Below are 17,562 nucleotides of genomic sequence, written 5' to 3' on the forward strand. Positions count from 1 at the left end.
AATAAATATATACATACATTTGCATATAGCAGCATATTTGTCCTCTCCCATGTTGATAAGAGTATTAAATACTTGACAGATCTCCTTTTATGGTACATTTTGAAGAGATAAAAAATGTGCGATTAATCGGGATTAAATATTTGAATTGATTGACAACCCTAATATTTACACAAGTACTGTACTGTACTGAAATTTAGAGATACTTGTACTTTACTTGAGTATTTATATTTTCTGCTATTATTACTTCTAATTCACTACATTTCAGAGGGAGCACAACATTTATTTGACAACTTTAGATACTTTGCAGATTCAGGTTATTAATACAACATATAATCAACAAATAATTTATGATATATTATTATAAATTAAGCTACCCAGCAGTATTACCAGTATTACCAGTAGTACCAGCAGTAGACATTTACTTGTAACAGAGTATTTCTACATTGTTTTATTGATACTTTTACTGAAGTAAAGTAATCTGAGTACTTCTTCCAAGTTCAAACATGCCAGATTTCAAATGAGGAACATATGATGCAGAGACAAACTCAATGCAGGTAGGTTTAAAAAAAAAAAAAAGGAGTGTAATTAATCACAGTAAGTGAAAACACCTGTGTGGGTGCAGCAGTTGTGTAGCTGAAGTTACATGTAGTGACCACAAGGTGGCAGAATATCCTCACAGATATATTAGAGGCTCTCAACATTAACATTTAATGACTCTGACCTTGACAGGTTGATGAATGAAGGCTTGGTTTAAAAAGAAGAGGAGTCATGAAGAAGATTGGATTTATGATAATTAGGAATAAAAGGAGGGTGTCAGTGAAAAGAAGATGGAGACAATGTGAGTGTGTGTTTGAGAGAGAGAGAGAGAGAGAGAGAGAGAGAGAGAGAGAGAGAGAGAGATACATTCACGGCTGCAAAGAAATACTCTGGCGTGACATCATCAGCATAACAGGCTTGACAACTTTGTTAGTGTGTTTTTCTTTGTTGGTTTTGCAACCTTCCAGGTCACAAAACATGCCACGCTGCAGATTAGTAGGCTCCACAGCTATGCGAGGAATGTTAGTTAATGCTGATAAACTTGTGGCCTTTTAAAGGGGCCGAGGTTTCATCATCAGGGGAGGAGGAGGAGCGAGGAGGAGAGGAGAGGAGGGGGAGGAGGCAAACATGTCAGACGACTGAGAAAAAAGACAAAATGACAATGAATGGGATCAGTTTTTAAATACAGAATAGTGAGTGTGAGTCATTAAAACATGGCCACAGATGAAGATGAGACAAGAATACTTCTTTAGATGAAGTCATGTGAAAACAGGAAGGGCATTAAGATGATGTGGTTTTATCCAAATGAGCCTTTAAACTGTGTGGTTTCACTGACTGGACTCCTATTTGCATATCAGATAGAGAATATAATGAAGAATGGATCAGGTGACTGACATGTGACTGTAAACAGGTACATTTACTCTCTTAAATTTACTTGGGCATTTTACCTCTACTTTAACATGTAACTGAGTATTTTTACATGTTATTTAATCTAAAACTATTATGTATAAAGATCCAGTAGTGGAATGTAACTAAGTACATTTACCCAAGTAAGGAACATTAGTACGACTTTGTGGTACTTGTTCTTTACTTGAATATTTCCATTTTATGCTAGTTTATACTTCAATTCCACGACATTTCAGAAGGAAATATTGTACTTTTTACACTTAATTTCACAGTTTTAATCTCTGTTACTCAGTGCATTTTGATTTTACGTACAAAGATTGACTTACTGTCAACTTACACATAAAAGTAAAGTTGATGCATTGTTATTGTTAAAGATTAAAACTACCACATATCTTTTAATTAAAGGAATACAGTGACATTGGGCCCACTTTCAAAATAGGAGACCAAAGTTATCTTAGTAAGCATCAATGGTGGAATAAGTAATCAGATCTTTCACTTCAGTAAAAGTAGCAATACCACACAGTAGAAATACTCTTGTTACAAGTATACATACAAAAATAGGCTATTAGCATCAAAATATCTTGAAAGTATCAAAAGTAAAAGTACTCATTATGCAGAATTGTTCATTTCAGAATAATGTATATTATATTATTGGATTATAATTAGTGATTCATTAATGTACAAGTATATTCTATGTTCATTATTATTATTATTATTATTGTATATTTTTATTGTTTTTGGATTACTTTGTCTTTAATTGTAAACTTTGAAGCAGCTAAGCTGCATACTGCATATATGAAAATGGTATTGTTAAAAGAAAACAATAATGTCTAAGTCTAAGCGTTACCAATGTTGCAGCTGGTAATGTGGGGCAATTAGGATGATGACTGAATTGTACACTGATTTTTTTTAATTGATTATATGTATATGTGGTTTTGTATGTTTATATACTGCATGTGCGTATATGTGTATGTATGTATATATGTATACAGTATATATATGTATATATAAATAGATTCTATTTTGTTTAATCGTTTATTTTTTTTTTCTTGTGTATATCCTTTTACTTGTTTATCTATTTTTTTTGTATATAATATGTTTTTTTCTGTATCTATTCTGGCTTATTTTATATTAATACTAGGTTTGTTAAGTTTCTTTGTACCGAGAATGTTATTATTGGGGACGTTTGTGAATGTTTGTTCTGTTGTTACAAAATTAACAAAAAAAACAATAAATATAATATTGAAAAAAAAAAGTACCTCAAAATTGTATTTAAGTAGTCTGCAGAACTTGAATAAATGTAGCCTACATAGCTGCTTCCCATCATTGGCTGTATAGTATTACATCTATATACTATCCAATGTACATGGAGCTAGGACAGAAAGAATAACTTCCAGATATATTTTAATAATAATAAAGGAATACAGGAATCCAGTGACATCGGTCCCACTTTTATAATAGATCAACCTCATAGGAAGAACCTTGATAAGTTATTTGAAGTATTTGTCCAATCTAGCAGCTGATGACTCTCCTGGTCTCAGAGATGCAGTGAAAGTCTAGTTCAATACCAGTTTGACACCAGTTTAATATCAGTTTGATACCAGTTTAATATGAGTTAAATACCAGTTTGACACCAGTTTAATACCAGTTTGACACCAGTTGTTTAAAACCAGTTTAATACCAGTTTGATACCAGTTTAACACCAGTTTAATACCAGTTTAATACCAGTTTGATACCAGTTTATTACCAGTTTGACACCAGTTTAAAGGTCCCATATTGTAAAAAGTGAGATTGTCATGTCTTTCATATTATAAAGCAGGTTTAAGTGCTATATAAATACTGTTAAACTATCAAAACGCTCAATATACTGAGAAATACGCACAGCCCGTATTCAGAAATTGTGCGTTTGAAACAAGCCGTTAGGATTTCTGTTCATTTGCGATGTCACAAATCTACAATATTTAGACCATTACCAGGTTTTAAACATAAACATTCTAAATGTGTCCCTGTTTATTTTCTGCTGCAGTGTATGTGAATGACATCAGCTGACCGGAAGTAAACATGGACCCAAACTGTTGCCTAGCAACGCAATTCCATTGCAATTTTGTTGAAATGCAATAAAACGGAGCGTTTCAGACAGAGGGTAAATACAGGCATATTCAGGCAGACAGTATGGGGAAAATAAAGTTTTTTTTTTAACATTGCAGCATGTAAACATGTTCTAGTAGAAACACGAAATACAAGTATGAACCTGAAAATGAGCACGATATGGGACCTTTAATACCAGTTTGATACCAGTTTAATACCAGTTTGACACCAGTTTAATACCAGTTTGACACCAGGTTTGACACCAGTTTAATACCAGTTTGACACCAGGTTTGACACCAGTTTCACCAGGCCTCTCTCTGTTGTCTATCCATCACCTCCAGTCTTGCACGCGCCGGTCCAATGAGGTCTCGCGGAGGCGGTCCGTTGCTAAGGAGGAGGTTTGGTTGAGTCGCTGCTAGCAGCCGTTCAGCCGTTCAGCCATTCAGCGGCGGTGGCTGAAGCGAGAGGACTGATTGGACTGAGACATTCTCCTCACACACTTTCTGTGGAATTTGAATTATTTCGGCACGGCGACGGTTCCGCCTGACTGACGGCGTTAAAGGGGCATCTTCTGGGTCGCAGCGGTGATCTCAGGTACGGTGTGTTTTAATGTTAGCCTGCTCCGGTCTCCGGTCTCCGCTCGGTAGCTCACCGAGCTAAAGCAGCACTAGCCTCGGATGCGGCAACACACGCAGCTCTGTTAGCTCCACGGCTCCAAGCTGCCTGGAGACGCAATTATAAGGCTTTTATCTTGCTTGTTAACATAACTAGAACATAGAAAGAGCATAATCTAACATGTGAAGATGTGTACCATCTTTATAAGGTGTTGGAAATGCTCTGCCTTCTCGCTACCGATGAGCTAAGAGGTTATTAAGCTAGCTAGTTAAGTAGCTAACGATACCTCAACTCACCTGGTTAACTTTGAGAAGGTGAATGTTACTCAGCAAAACTCATCATTAAAATGATGCTTAATACCAGTTTCATACCAGTTTGATACTAGTTTACATTACTCAGCAAAACTCATCATTAAAATGATGCTTAATACCAGTTTGATACCAGTTTGATACCAGTTTAATACCAGTTTGATACCAGTTTGATGCCAGTATGATACCAGTATGATACCAGTTTGATACCAGTTTAACACCAGTTTGATACCAGTTTGATACCCCATGATACACATCATGTCATTTTGTCACACGGATCACTTGTGTAATATCATTGTTAGTATCAAAGTCGTGTGTTCATCTGCAGTTAAGTTTAGTGACTTGGTAAGTTTGTAAAAAATGTCTCACAAATTGAAATATATGGTTAAAAAAGACGTATTCAGCCATCAGACAGGTTGAATGCCCTGAAGATATATAAACTGTGACTCACAGCCTTCTCTGGGTTTTTGTGAAGTATGATAATGTGCCCTAGATTCTCTTTATATGGTAATGATATCACAGCTTGTATGGGAGTGTACAGACACCACAAGAGCAAGAGATTTCCATTCTGGTTGTGATCAGATAAACATCAGTGGTCAGATTACCTTCCACATGCAGACTTTTACAAAGATAGCTCTATGATGGATGAATGGATGGTGTAGAGCTACAGCAGCACGCCCATCCTTCTTATTGGACAGTAACCACATTTGTATGCTCTCATTAGCCACAAGTGTTGAGTCATTACTGATTTGTTAATGGGGTGGTGATGAGGGTTGTGACTTGGCAGTATGTTAATCATTGGTACATACATGCCACTGTTTTGTTCTTTCCATTGTGAAGAGGCGATCCAAGCTAGAAACAGACTCTTTATAAAAGATGTGTTATATAGGGCTGCAACTAATGATTATTTTCAATATCGACTAATCTGCTGATTATTTTCTCTTATTGCTTTGGCTGGTAAATATCAGAAAATAGTAGGGCTGCCCCCTCTTAGTCGATTAGTCGACTTAGTCGACTAAGATTTAGGGATGCACCGATCTGACTTTTTCAGTCTCGATAACGATACCTGGGCTTTGGGTATGGGACAGTACCGAGTACCAATCCAATACCAGTGTTTAATTAATAAGCTGTATGCAGGGTTGGAAATTGGCACCAGCCAAATGCTGGTAAAATATGCAAGTGGCTGCTAGATTTGCTTCACTCATCAGCCAAAAAAACAATGTTAATATATGGAGTGGCTGGTAGACAAAAAAGTTAATTTCCAACACTGTGTATGCCTCACTGTGTGGAAGTGACTGGGATCATCCTTTTGTGTGTAAGGCAACATCAGGCTTGACTTAAACATTGCTTTCCTAACATTGTAAAATGTAACAAATAAATATATAGATAACATTACATATAAATCGTACACCAACAACTTGGCAAAACAGGAATTAAACCATTTTAATGCAGCAATAAGTTAGTCAAAACGTAAACAGGAATTAAAATTTCAGAATATAATGTGTATATAGTACATAGAATTGAATTTAATAGATCGGCCCCATTGTCATCGTTACCAGATCCCGCTATTTGACTCAGTATCGGCCCGATATCCGATCCGGTAACGGTATCGGTGCATCCCTAAGATTTCTAGTGGTGCTGCTGATTTTAAGTGGTGCTTTTGTGTGATTCTTTGTGGAGAAACTTTACAGATCTGTCGAATAAATCAACTAATCGATTAGTCGACAAAATCGTATCTAGTGTTAATCAACTAAGAATTTCTTTGGTCGAGGACAACTCTAGGAAAATATTGAAAAATGCAGCCCAATATGAGGTGTTCATATTGCTTGTCAGTAGTCCAAAACTGGAATATATTCAGTTCCTTACCATATATGATAAAGAAAAGCATCTAATCCACACATTTGAGAGCCTCAACCCAGCAAATATTTGGCAGTTTTACTTGTAAAATCACTGAAACTATGAACCAGTTATCAAAATAGTTGCAGATCCGTTTTTGTTGATCTACTACTAGTCGATTAAATGACTGTACAGCTGTATTGTCGCACAGTATTTCTAGTGAAGGTACAAGGGGTTTCGAACCATTTGGAAACTATATACTGTACGTCTCCTGGAAGGGAACTTGATGTCTCCTATACAAAGAGATAACAGTGTTTTTTCTCTCCCCCAAATTCTGAAAGTAACTCATGGCTTAACTCATCTCCCAGAAAGAGGGAGGCAAAATTGGCTATCAGCCATCAAACCCACTGTGCAAGTCTGTCAGCTGTTTGAGAGAGGAGGAGAATTCTAGAGCGAGTCTCTATCCGAAGCTTTGTGATTCACTCTGTGGGAGAAAGCAGCGTTACTCTTCTCAAAGGAGAGGCCCTTTTTCTTGGCAGTGAGCTGTACATGTGAATGCTGAGTAGTGATGCAACATGGGTAGATAAACCCGCTGTGCGATGACGACGCAATCAAAGGGCTTCACTTTTGTCCCCTGATAGCAGCGAGATAGTGGAGCTTCTTGCCGCTTATGGTGAAAGCAGAGTGAGCGTCAGTGTCAGCTTAGCTTTCAGTCCGGTGGTAACTGAATAGATATGAGATGACAAGAACGGGAGATATGCCTCTGTGTTTCTGTTCTGCTGTTACAACATCAAACGGTCCGGATCAGGACAATTTGTCTGTCTCCATGATCTCTTGACTGCTCCCCTGTCCTTCTCAGCCCTGTTCTCAGCTTTGTGGCGATGCATTTTCCAGCTGATCCAAGAGACTTTTTAAAGAGTTTATTTAGCTGAAGAAGAAGGAGAATCTTCTCAACACATAAAGGAACATGACATCCTTCAGTTTATCACAAACATTCAAATTCAAAATCACTAAATTTTGACATGCATGGTTTTCACTGGACAGGAAGCGTATGAAAAACTGTAATCTGTAAAGTTATGTTCATCCCAGTTTTTCATAGTCCAAGGTGACGTCTTTAAATGTCTCGTTTTGTCCGTCTAAAACCCAGTTATTCAGTTTAATATGATATAAAACAGGGAAAAGCAGGAAATATCCATATTTGAGAGGCTGAAAACAAAATTTTCTGACATTTTTGTTTATCAAAATAGTTGGCGATTATTTTTCTGTTGTAACGTCATATTCAAGAGAATATGTTCACATTAATGAAACAACAGAGCGAGCGATAATGATAACAAACAAAAAGGAAATTACAAGACAAAAATAAAGAATAAGGAAATAAAAAAAAAACTGGTCAATCAGGAAGTGAGGTACAATGATATTCATAAAGATATCGTTTTTTTTATTTTACAACATTACAATAACAATTTATTTTTGTAAAGTATCTTGTTTAAATATTGAAAGAGATTTTAAGAAACATTTATGTATGAAATATTTTGCCAAAATAATTAAATTATCATTAGAATCAGAATATTTTGATCATCATAAATTATCCGATATAGAAAAGCATCCCAAAAGGTCCTAGTTAATCTGCAATAGAAAAAAAATTATTTTCTGTGGTTTCAATGTCTGAGTCTATAATCTGTAAAGTAACTAAAGCTGTCAGACAAATATAGTGGAAATAAATAAAAAAATATTTTGTTTTGTTCTTAAGTACAATACTTGAGGAAATGTGCTTAGTTACATTCCACCACTGCCTTTGGCTGCAGGTTTGATACGGGCCATTGAATGTGCAGGCTGATGTTGTCATCCACATCTTGTGCTTTTTGTCAACATCACAGCTCACCAGAAGTGTGGACACACCAAGCATATTTGAAGTGATTTAATAACACGCACATATGTTTGCTTATTCAGCTTGGTTAGTGTAGGAAGGTGAGAATGAGGACACGTGAACTCGGGTGCTCTGTGATGCCTGAAAATCCGGTTCTCGTCCAATTTGAGAGTGTTTTCGTTCATTAGGAGGGAGAATGTGATCCAAATGTGTGTGTTTTTGATGGCGGTAATGTCAGAGATTAAAACAAAGAATGCAGACGAGTTACACGAACTAGAGTGGGATTTGTTTTGACACTCTCCTCGGCCAAACACTCTAACCTTTTGGGATGATAAGTTACCAAAACACTGCTCAGTAAAAGAGCTGCTTGCAGTCTGCAGGTTTTTACTTGTGCACGGTGTGACTCAAGCTGAATTGTGTACAAAAATGCACCAAAAAGACCTTTTCTGCTCTGGCTAAGCGCTGAGAAAATGGATTAACATTAAATGATTGTAGTGATCCCTTCAGGATGTGAGCATCATTAACATCCGGTTCCATGTAGGAATTGGTACCTTTGCATCGTAAGAAAGAAGGCCTGACTGTCTGCACTTGTTAGAGCTCCATATTCTGAGCTGATTGGGACTGGATCCAGCAGAGACACTCTGAGGAGATCCAACCAGAGGGGAGGCTTTAGAATCAGGATCTCAAATGTGCAGCTGACCCCATTTCAACATAAGTAGCCTAAAATAGGTTCTGTGGAACCGCAGAGTTGGATTGAACTTGTGTGTTTGTTGGTAAGCAGTGTTGTTATCCTCTACCACATAGGGAAATTCTTACTGTTGGTCATGACCTTTTCACATAATGGAACGTCTGTCTCAGAAGCTGGTTGTACACACAAACCCAGACATACACAAGATGAAGACTTAAGAGCATCTTCGGCTCTGTTTTAGGTTAGGAAAGCTAGGAAACCAGACATGTTTATATTTGTTGCATTGCTCTGACTGTTCTTAAACATCAGTTTCCATAGTGTGTGCTTTAGTAGGGATAGGACTATTTACGTTTATATCGCGGATCAAGCTAATAACACTCACAATAAGTTGATCGTGGTGAATTTCTATTATCGGGATAATTGTGAATATGACTTGAAATAGCCCTCTCGCTCGCTGTCATGGTAGTGAAGTGAAAAATAGAGCCTGACTTTAAAAAATACAGCAATTATCATGCAAGAAAGAACAGACTAACGCAGTGTTGCTATTTTTCTTTTCTTTTCTTTATCCTTTATTTATGCAGGGGGACCTTATGATTTATGGTTAACTTATTTAAGATTGATTGTTTTTCATTTAAAAGCTGTGTGTCCTATCTGTGATGCATTTTGTTTCTTAACAAAATGTAAGTAAAGTGATCCCAGTATGTTTTAGAAACATTTTAAGCATATTTTGATGATTATCGGGATAATATCGTTAATGGAAATTATTTTGGCCAGGATAATCGTGACATGAAATTTTCATTATCCCATGCCTAGTGTAGTATGACAACCAACCCCCAAAACTGATCTCATGTCATTATCTAGCACACTATGACAATCAAACATTGACTATGAGATGACAAACAAATCAAAAAGCAACTAACGATACTAGCAACCTCTAGCAGTTACAACCACAGCAGCCCTGTAACATTTTCCCTCCACTCACATCACGTTTTAGCACTTTACATTGTTAGTCTGAGGTATTTTTATTGCACAGCCGCATGAATAAAAACCTGTAAGAAATCTTTATGGGGTACATTGGCAAGAATTGGCATCTCTGCAGACAAATAACCTGCGTTAATGTTTTTCAAATCATGCTTCTATTGTCAGTGAAGAATAGTTATGTTACCACAGAGCATTTAATCTCACTGTTTAATAAAAACCATGCAGTATTTGTTTCTTAGTTGCAGCATTTGACTTTAAAAACAACAGTGGGTTTTGCATGATGTTTTACCGCTTTGAACGCTGTTCCTCGAATGTCCCCATTTGGGACAATATCTTTAGCTCTTAATTGGGTCCAAAGGGGCATTGAGCTCCTCATTTTGCCCTGGCTGTTTAAACTGTGGATTAGTGCTGCTGTGAGGGTTGGGGGGTGCGTCACTGTATGCAGGGAGTTGCCTTTCGGGTTTTCGCAGGTATCACTCCTCCCTGGGTATGGTATGGGGCTCAGGGACTCCTTTTGTCTCTCTGGGCCCCATATATAGAGTGATACCTGAGCTTCCTGTCCTGTGCGGGAACAGCTCATGCTTTATTCAGCCCTGTGATCTCTGCTTTAATTACGAGTGACCCAGGACGAGCTGACCGGTGGTGTCTATCACAGGGTGGGAACTCTGTACCAGCTACCTGAGTGTGATATGTGGAAGACTTCTGGTTGAGGTGTATTTGTCACCTCACGAAGACACTTCTATTTTTAAACCAAAACTCACCAATAGGTTACAAATATATGCACAGAATCAGGTCTTTCTACTCTCTTTTCTGTTTCCTTGTATTACCTGACTGCCTCTGGCAGTGGTTTCAGTTTTGGATTTGAGGCTTGTGAGTAAAACGTTTCCCACCCCTCCTTGTTTCTCTCGGTACTTCTCTGTCTGGCTTCCCAGGCTCACTATTTGACTAGAATATATATTTGTGATCTTGTCTAGAGGTTTGTTGTGTTATACTACCAAATGTTAGTTACCTGTTAAAACTAGTGGGCAAATATGCTTGTTTAATGCAGATGTATGTATATCTTTCTTATTGGAAATCAATTAACAACACAAAACGATGACACATATTGTCCAGAAACCCTCACAGGTACTGCATTTAGCATAAAAAATATGCTCAAATCATAACATGGCAAACTGCAGCCCAACAGGCAACAACAGCTGTCCGTGTGTCAGTGTGCTGACTTGACTATGACTTGCCCCAAACTGCATGTGATTATCATAAAGTGGGAGTGTCTGTAAAGGGGAGACTCGTGGGTACCCATAGAACCCATTTTCATTCATATATCTTGAGGTCAGAGGTCAAGGGAGCCCTTTGAAAATGGCCATGACAGTTTTTCCTCGCCAAAATTTAGCGTAAGTTTGGAGATTATTTAACCTCCTTTGTGACAAGCTAGTATGACATGTTGGTACCAATGGATTCCTTAGGTTTTCTAGTTTCATATGATGCCAGTATCTTCACTCGAGCTTTAAAACTGACCTCTGAAAGATCGATTGCGTTAATGCGTTAAAGAAATTAGTGGCGTTAAATCAAATTTGACAGTCCTAGTTAAAACACACTTATAACCTAAACATAGTCACATGTACAAGGTTTAACCTGCAGCTGCATCTGTAATATGACAAAAACTTTGTCTGATGTCGGTGACACAAAATCTGATTTTGGTTTGGCTTTATGAAACCATGTCGGTGCATCTCATCTCTCAGTTCCTCTGTTTGTGAACATCTCAGTGTGTTGTTGGTGTAATAATAACTCCCTGTCTTAAAACTAAGTGACATGTGTGTGACTATCTGTGTTTATGTCTAATGACTCCCTGTCCATCGCACGGGTGACAGTGATGCCATTCCCTCACACATTGTGCACAATTTCCATTCACTTGGCTGAGCAGACAGTCTTCTGCATGTTGCTTCTTCTTGGCCTTTCTTGGCCCCACCTACTGTCGTCACCCCGGACGTGTATCAACGTTGCCGTGGCACCGGTTCCCTGGTAACCACCACAGCGGTTGCTGTGTGATGCAGCGATAAGGACAATACGGCCTAACAAAATGTTCAGACTTGGTTCCTCATGTCTAAAATAGGAAAGGCGTACTTATTGCATGCTAAATGCTAAATGCCTTGCGCATTATCGTGGCATTCATACACCTTTTCGTGTGAACGGGCTGGTATTTTTTGTGCAGTGGCATCAAACTGTTAAGGATCAGAATTGATCATCAACCCGACCTCTGGGAATTAGAATCAGATTTTCAGCTTTGTAATGAATCTCAATATGTTTGGTGTACAGACAGAATTTGTGTCCGTAGTTATAATGAAAGACGAGCAATTACTGAAAGTTGTTGGTCAGATTTATTGCCATGTTTACATATTTTTTAATAAGATTACTTAAATCGTAATTTCATCAGTTTACTACTTTATTACATTACGGCAAAGTTATTGTGCAGTTGATAGTGTTAAGACACTATTGCATTTGAGATGTTTGGCTTAATTTGTTTAATGTAAAAAGGGTTTTGTAGAGAAATCTGTTTTCACTTAATAAGGCATCAAATGAAATGCAGCTTTGGTATTATAACTAAGTCTGGAATGAATTTAATTGATATCCATCTTTAATCAAAATAACCTCATAAACAAGCTTGTTTCTCCTCCAGTGTAACATCTCACTGCTTTGAGACCAGACTCTTCTGCTGTGGTAGGTTTACAGGGAAGCTGCATGCTGGCCCATATGGGTCTGCTTGGACCGGCACTGGCTGTTGTGTAACTGCAGTGTGTCTGATCCAAAGTCCACTGGCTACTGTGTTTCTGTTAGATAACTCTACGGTGTGAGTAGGCAAAAGATTCAGTGATGAGTATTATTGCAGCAGTGACTAAAGAGAAATTGTTGTAGAAGTGAACAGTTTCTGATCGCTGTGTTGTTGACGGTGGAGGAGGGAGGAGCAGCACAGCAGCCCACATTGTAGACTAATCGATGATGAACGCTCCCCAGCACAAGAAAGATGTCAATTATTAATGAGCTGGATATCATGTTCTGCCTCAAGTAGAGAGATTTTGTTTATTAATCTATGCTGCCTTTGTGTCACACGCCAGACTGAAAAAAGTGAGTGTGTTGTTGGAGAGGTCACGCAGTTAGATTTCCTTTACTTTGTCAGTCCACATTCCTCTCAGATGATGTGTTGGACAGGTAGTTAAGCCCTTCTTCCTGGGTAGGAAGGGGTTATCGGTGGAGAGGGGCGGCAAGGAACGTGTTTCCTGTGTGTTGCATCACTGTGCAGCATACTGCCCCGAGCACTGCAGCTTTTTGTTTACCACAGAATCACAGGGACAGGTGTGTGAGCAGCATGTGTGTGCACATTTGTCCTACGTATGTTGCGTATGTTTCGTTGAAGAGAGAGGGAGGGAGAAGAATCGGAGGCATGTGTAGTAGCAGGTTTACACACTCCCCGCTGTTGCACCATTCCTCCAGCACCAAGCGGTCTGCGGAGAGGGATGTCTGGCTTGTGAGAGCGCCACTGTGCTGAGTCGACAGGAGGGGAACAATTGCCTCGCTGTGCTGCTTGTCCGTTTGGCCGCCTTCCTGCGGCATTTCAGCGAGGGGCACCGTCGGCTTTTGGCTCTGTGAGCCTTGTTGACCGGGCCTTTGCCTGCTGGTCACTGACCCGTTGTGCCCACAGTGCCTGCAGCTCATCAGGCCTCTGAGGGCTGCCGATTATCCCACAGTAATTGGCGCCTGGGCTCTGGCTGATCAAAGGTGCCCAGCTGACTGGAGAGTACTGGTAATTTTCCATTCTCTGATGCTCTGCAGTCCTTGCCTGTTCGTCTGCCTGCCTGCCCAGACCCAGTCTTTGGCCGAGGAGGGAAAGACTTGACGTCTGCTGGCTTTATTATACCTGCTTTTCTCATAAGACATGGCAGGGCTGTCTTTTCCTTACCCTTTCAAAAAAAGTTAAATTAACCCTTTTTTTTTTCATTTAACCTTTATTTAAATCTCGAGGAATCATTGAGGGCATGCCCTCATTTTCAATGATGTCAAGAGTACAATATACAGATTTTGAAATTGATTTTTTAATGCCAGAATCGTTATATTTGCTTCATTTGAGTCTAGTTAGTGTCCTGTTTTCAAAATAAGGTGTTAACAAAGGGAACTGTATATACAAAATACACATATGAAAATAAGGTTGATTGGATTATATTCACCAGAAGTATAAAACATTACATGTCCCTTATAAATTAAAAAGAAAATTCCACTAATTTATGAGGGAAATGTCTTTATTCTTTGATTTTTAGGTTGCTGGAAAAAATGTAATGCCTGACAATGACTGATATATTTGACTTCAAGACAACTCTGACTACATACATGCTGAAAATCAAACATTTTTACTGGATTAATTTAGATATTTTCCAAAGTAAAAGTCCTTAGAAGTGTATGATTCAACTTTTTCCCGTGGTCTAGTGTTAAAAAAGTTAACAAAAATCGCAATAAATTGTAATATCAAATCGCAATACTTGTAAAATCACAATACATATCAAATCTGCACCCAAGTATCGTGGTAGTATCGAATCGGGAGATAGGTAAATCATCCCAGCCCTATTAAGTTCTTAAAAATCAATTTCTCGAAATCAATAGATATGGCTATGGTCACAAGTTCAAGCCCTGGAGCCATTGTGCGTCCCACAGCCATGTGACTTGGCACAGCTTCCTTGAGTGAGACACCTCCACCTCAGTCATGTGCCGACTGCCGAGCAGGTTATCTGAACTCTGTACTCACTGATTAGTTTCTGTTCTCTGCTTGAAGTTGTGGTGGTCAGTGACATCATCTGGTTTAGTTCTTGGTGGGAATATAAACCTGCTCATATCCATCATACTCGCTCCAGCGTGATTAAATGATACGGCCTTACATGCTCGCTCATTAAAGGTCGGCCAAGCCTTAAAATGTAAAATTATTTTATTGCCTGTCTGAGTTCCTTCTTCTTCCAAGAGCTTGATTGGCCGGCTCCTTGGCTGTGTGTGAATGGACGTGGTGAAATCACTTCTTATGCTCATATTACAGCCTTCTACTTTTGGACTCTTTTACAAAAGAGTTGTCCAACAGTTTTGGAAAAAGAAGGCGTCTACCATGACTGCTGAATCATTCCTGGCACTGAAATAAAAGCACACCGTGGAATAAATTGCTTGCCTTTTAGAGAGCGATGCTTGCATAAACATTAGTCTCTATGAGGTTAGATTCATGGTGTTTTTGAAGTGAAACTTGATATAATCTCATTGACATTAGGTCATAGTCTAGCCTCACACCTTCACAGGTGCTTTCCAGGCTAGTATTACACACCACAGCATTATTTCTAGTAGAATAGATTTTCCTATTGAAATGTCCCCTGTTTTTTCCAGTGGCAGTGCTGTGTTCACTAATCTAATTTAACCACACAGCTAACACACTTCCAGCTATTAAGACTTCCCATAGGTTTAAAGTAGCTGCCTGAGCTCCACCATAAATCTGCTGGGCCAGGTAGCACTAGCAGTTTGGCTTAATCTGTTGCGTAACTTGGTATTCTGCAGCCATCCTCTGCTTGACAAACCAGGATACACAGAGCTCAGCTCAGGTACGTGGTGAGAATTCCTGAAATGACAGCTGCAGTGACTACTACAGCTCCGCTTACATGCATGCTCACAAGACCTGTTTGGTTGGTTGATTCCTGACGTCAATACAACCCGCTTTGCATCATGTGGACTCCTGTTACTGTTTGAGTTTCCTTTTTCCCTTTTGAAGGTGAATAAAGAGGCTCTTAGGGTGCTTTCACAAGCCATAGTCTGTTTGGTTAGTCCGAATCAGAGTGATATTGATACTTTTTGTTTCTATTAGTCTGGTTCTGTTTCAACAATTTGCTGAGGGGTGTGTATGAAGGAGAAAATTATTCTTTTTCATCTTGAGAGCTGCCACTTCCATACAGAGAATCACAGACTTGAAATAATGCTGTCAAAGTTTTTTTCACTTTGACTTGGCACTGATCTACTGTGCGTGCCAATCCCTTCTCCTCCAAATGTTAGTGTTGTCAAAAAGGTCAAAGTATCGATACTAGGACTGTCCTGAAAACCATTTTTTGGGCTTCGAAGCTTCGGTGAGAAATATTCGAAGGTATTCGAAGCTTTGAGGCAGTGCTACTGCTGCACTACTGTACAAACACGCACCTCTACACACAACAAACAGCGATATCCGTCTGAGAATAACTAAGAATAATTAATGTTGAATATGAATAATGTTGTGGGATTATTCCTCATTTCATTGGCTAGTTGGGGATTTAAACATTATTACATACTTACATACATAAAAAAACAAAGCTTTCGAATACTGATTTGGATGGCGATTATCATGCAAACGGTCAAAGCTTCGAAGCATTCGGGTCAGCCCTAATTGATGCATATCGATACTGAATACTTTAAACGTTTTCAATACTCATTTTCCACAGATTAAATACACAGGTACAAGCTGCGCTTTCTGCTCTCCTCTGTGACAGCAAGTTGACACATACGCCGCTATTTATCTTTTAATAAAAATCTTAAATTTCATGCCCTCAATGTCGTATACATTTTTCCCAGTGGTATCGAAAATGGCATAGAATATCGATATTTTTCAAGGTATTGTATTGAAGTTAGAAATTCCAGTATCACTAATAAACGTCACTATTTTTGTGGACTTTATTTAGCATATTTTGTATGTTCTCTTTGGCCCGTATGTAAAGCAGACATCGGACTTCTGCAGAAGTCAAGGTCCATCCTCTCCCACTCGTGTTAACCTCATTTACCCGTGTCCATCTCAACAAATGCCCGCACAGACAGCCTGTGTTTTGGTTCACTTGGAAACGGTCCGAGACCACCTCTCGCAAGCGGTCTCGGTCCGGTTGTTTTGGTCCGCACCAGAGTATGATTACTGCGTTCACAACTTCCCAAACAAACCGCACCAGATTAAAACAGACTAAATGTTGACTGGTGAAAGTGCCCTAAAACTGAGTGGTCACAGGAATCTGTTTTCATTCTTGTTTTTTTATAATTCAGCATGTTTTAAGGTCGGTTCACCCGACCTGGAGGGAGGTGAACAGATATTATCTGTGTTGTGTGTGTGTGTACTTAGTGTATGTGTGTGTTGGCCTGGTCAGATGGGCAGCGTAGCGATTGCATGTCTGTTCACTCAGCAGGAAGTTCCTTTTCCACTCCATCCTCTCATCACTCCTGCTGCTGGACAAACACTGCTACTGACACACACACACACACACACACACACACACACACACACACACACACACACATGTACATACATACACACACACACACACACACACACACACACACACACACACACACACATATGCACACACATGCACACACATGCACACACATGCACACACACACACACACACTGGCCAGTGGAGCTGTGTTGCCATTAACCAATAGTGTTGTTGGGATGAAAAGCTGTATTATTGACAACACATTGACTCAGCAGCTGGAACCAGGGAGTGGGTTCTCTGTGTGATATTGATTCTTCTGAGTATTTTTCCATCTAAACTGTTGTCTGTCTGTCTTTCTCCCCATCTTTTTCACTCATCTCTGTCTCTTATTAACTTTCAGTTAGGCTTGCCATGATAGTCGGTGTTACCGGTGTTCAGGCACACACCGATTACATAACTAGCACATTGGCTGTGACCGCTCCGTCCTCTGCTAGTGTC

General features: G+C 39.1%; 1 protein-coding gene across 6 annotated transcripts in view; it reads left to right on the forward strand.

The window, feature by feature from the left end:
- Positions 1-3,926: 3,926 nt before the first annotated feature.
- The window catches only part of numb (NUMB endocytic adaptor protein), a 53,783-nt gene continuing 40,147 nt past the window's right edge, over positions 3,927-17,562 (forward strand). For 2 of the 6 annotated variants that reach the window (XM_074659805.1, XM_074659803.1), the window contains exon 1: positions 3,932-4,125. The gene's annotated coding sequence lies outside the window, so the exon portion shown is untranslated. Of the gene's footprint in view, positions 4,126-17,562 lie in introns of all 6 variants that reach the window. The other 4 variants (XM_074659802.1, XM_074659804.1, XM_074659801.1 and 1 more) reach the window with 4 other exon arrangements.

The sequence above is a fragment of the Sebastes fasciatus genome, chromosome 15 (assembly GCF_043250625.1).
Source record: "Sebastes fasciatus isolate fSebFas1 chromosome 15, fSebFas1.pri, whole genome shotgun sequence".
Taxonomy (NCBI): Eukaryota; Metazoa; Chordata; class Actinopteri; order Perciformes; family Sebastidae; genus Sebastes; species Sebastes fasciatus.